Source organism: Leptonychotes weddellii, chromosome 2 (genome assembly GCF_054177405.1).
Source record: "Leptonychotes weddellii isolate Sample4059 chromosome 2, ASM5417740v2, whole genome shotgun sequence".
NCBI lineage: Eukaryota > Metazoa > Chordata > Mammalia > Carnivora > Phocidae > Leptonychotes > Leptonychotes weddellii.
In genome coordinates this window covers 43,650,149-43,652,917 of record NC_138370.1, presented here as the reverse complement: position 1 = coordinate 43,652,917, position 2,769 = coordinate 43,650,149, and the positions used below count along the sequence as shown (strand labels likewise).

Here is a 2,769-nt window from a genome sequence, read left to right as displayed (position 1 = left end):
GCCCAGAACGTGCCCTCTTTAATACCCATCACCAGGCTAACCCATCCCCCCACCATCCTCCCCTCTAGAACCCTCAGTTTCTCAGAGTCCATAGTCTCTCATGGTTTGTCTCCTCCTCCAATTCCCCCCCTTCATTCTTCCCTTCCTGCTATCTTCTTTAGTGTTCCTATGCTTTTAAGGGAGATTCTTTTTTTTTTTTTTTTAAAGATTTTATTTATTTATTTGACAGAGAAGAGAGCAACAGCAGGAACACAAGCAGGGGGAGTGGGAGAGAGAGAAGCAGGCTTCCCGCCAAGCAGGGAGCCCGATGCGGGGCTCGATCCCAGGACACTGGGATCATGACCTGAGCCGAAGGTAGACGCTTAACGACTGAGCCACCCAGGCGCCCCTTTAAGGGAGATTCTAGGTACTTAGTCATCAGGTATAACATTGTTGCTAAGCAGCTGTTTACTCAGAATTCCATGTAGGTGACTTGCCAGTTCACTTACAAAGTTAGCTTATGTCTGTTTGAATACATACAGTATTCAACCAAAGTGTCTGGCCACCTTGTTCTGTGCTTTGCAGTTGAGCTCTACCAAAGGGGAGATAAAGAGACATGGTGGAAGCTGGGCGCTCAGCCTGGTCTCCTCCTGCCCAGTGCGAGTAGCTCCATGTTCAGTCCTCCAGGATGCTGTGAGGAGTCAACAGTTGAGGCTTAATTGGTTTTAACTTTTTTCCCCACCTTAGGATGATGATTCCAGCCCTGCCACTCCAGATGGGAATGTATCCTCCACTACAACGACCAGTGCCTTCACCATCCAGGAGTACTTTGCCAAGCGGATGGCGGAGCTAAAGAATAAGCCACAGGTCATAGCAGCAGGGCCTGACCTTGCAGAGAACCGAATAGAAAGAAAACGGGGAAAGAAGAGAAAGAAAGGGGCAAAAGATAAAAATATGGAGACTTACACCGAACCCCAGGCCAAGAAGAAGAGAGACCAAGTTGAACGGCAGCTCGGAGACCCTTGTTGGGATGAGAATTCTGGTGTTTCTGCTGAGGATGGAGAGGATTGTGTGTGGCCCCCTGATGACCAGGACATTACCCCAAAGCCCAAAAAAAGGAGAGAAAAAAAGCTACAAAAGCAAGTTGAGGAAGCAGTAGATGCTACATTACATGACATACCAGTGAAGAAGACAAAGAAGAAGAAGAAGAAAGGTTCCGAATAAATTCTCTCGAGCCAGGGCCTTCCAGCCATTCAGCGGTCAGGGCCCTGCAAGTAAACACCTTTGGCCTGAAGTCAGAGCAGAGTTCACCCAAGAGAGTTTGTGCACATCTTTTGACATGCCTGTGGGTTGCTGAGTCTCGCCCTCTCACCACATTTTTCCCAACACATCCCTGGAGAACTTTCTGATGTCCCAAATCATGGCTCTCATAAACAAATAAATTTCTTTTTAGACTGTGAACCCTTCAGCCTGAGTGTTTACTCACATTTATTCGAATACATTGTTACGTGTGTGTAGGTGTCACAGTCTGTTTTTGCTCTTGATTTCCTTCAGTAACAACTGTGCTTCCTTCTCAAGGACTCAGTCTAATTAAAGGATTAAGAGGCAATAGTTTGAATTTACATGGTTCTTTCTGTTCTATAGCCAACCATACATTTTTGCCAAGCAGGTATTATATGATTATGTTCCCAAATTGGAGTGTTGTTTGGCTTAGTTTGGTTTTGATGGGGAGATTTTTTAATATCCTCTCTTCCACTGAGCGATGGTGGCTGTGTGTTCAGAGGTCTTCTCCCCAAGAAGACAAAGTTTATGAAGCAAGCTAACTCCGGGGACAGTTTAACCTTCCAGGTCTCCCAGGAGGCCTTTTAGCCAGCTAGCTGTTCCTCACGGAGTGTGGGCAGTCAGAGCTGTTTCCATGTGGTGGTGCTTGGGGATAGTCCCCTGTCGTGGGCTTGGCCTTATTTGTGATGATGAGGAGGTCCTCAGGAGGCTCAAAAATACTGAGAATCTAAGGTCATGAAATTAATTTCCTCTGGAAATCAGGCAGTTTCTAGATTGGGACTGCCTTATGAAAGTACTTAAAAGGATAAATATTGCATACATAATAAAAGGTATCTTTCCGTGCTGCTCAAACCACATGGCATCACCCCGTTGTGTTTATCCTGCCTTCTGCCATGCCCTGGCGAGTCTCCCTGTATGCTGGTTAATCTCTCCTTGTCGGGCTTGACTTCAGAGCCCCTCACGCCCTCTTTGGGACACAATGAAAAAGAAAACGCTTAAAGTTTGGAGGTCCGGCCCTATGGTTTTCCCTGCTTGTTTGCCCTCCTCTGCCTTCTTTCTGCTCCCCATCTATTCCCTCTTCATCTCTTTGCCCCTTTACTCCCTCTTCCCTGCTCTCCTCTTATTTTCAGCCCCCAGCTTTCTTGTACCCCCTTTTAGCTGCCTGCTCTCCGTGCCCTCTTGCAGTTTGCACTGCTTGGCCCACTCTGCCGGACCTGTGACCGTAGGTGTGGAGGGCGGTGGGCTCTACCCCCTGATTTCGAGATTAGCACGGTCTGATGACCTTTGGCCCTTGATTCTCTCGTGGTTATACATTACATATGAACCATGGCCCTGAGATGCTTAGAATTGAGAAAATATATGAAGAATGTTTGGTTTTAAGTCCCTTAAAGATTTTGAAGAGTGCTTATTGTTTAAACACACACATCCCACAGAGAAAAGTCATGAATTCAGAGCCTGAGGTCTGGTTTCTTAGTTTTATCTTGGCTCCCAGAATTTAGAATCCCAGGC

The 2,769-nt window shown here is 46.7% G+C and overlaps 1 long non-coding RNA gene across 1 annotated transcript in view; it reads left to right on the top strand.

The window, feature by feature from the left end:
• Window positions 1-1,440, top strand: part of LOC145719212 (uncharacterized) — a 61,857-nt gene extending 60,417 nt beyond the window's left edge. Inside the window, exon 3 of the long non-coding RNA XR_014142248.1 lies at window positions 727-1,440. This is a non-coding gene — a long non-coding RNA (uncharacterized LOC145719212). The remainder of the gene's footprint in view (window positions 1-726) is intronic.
• The last annotated feature ends 1,329 nt before the right edge of the window (window positions 1,441-2,769 follow it).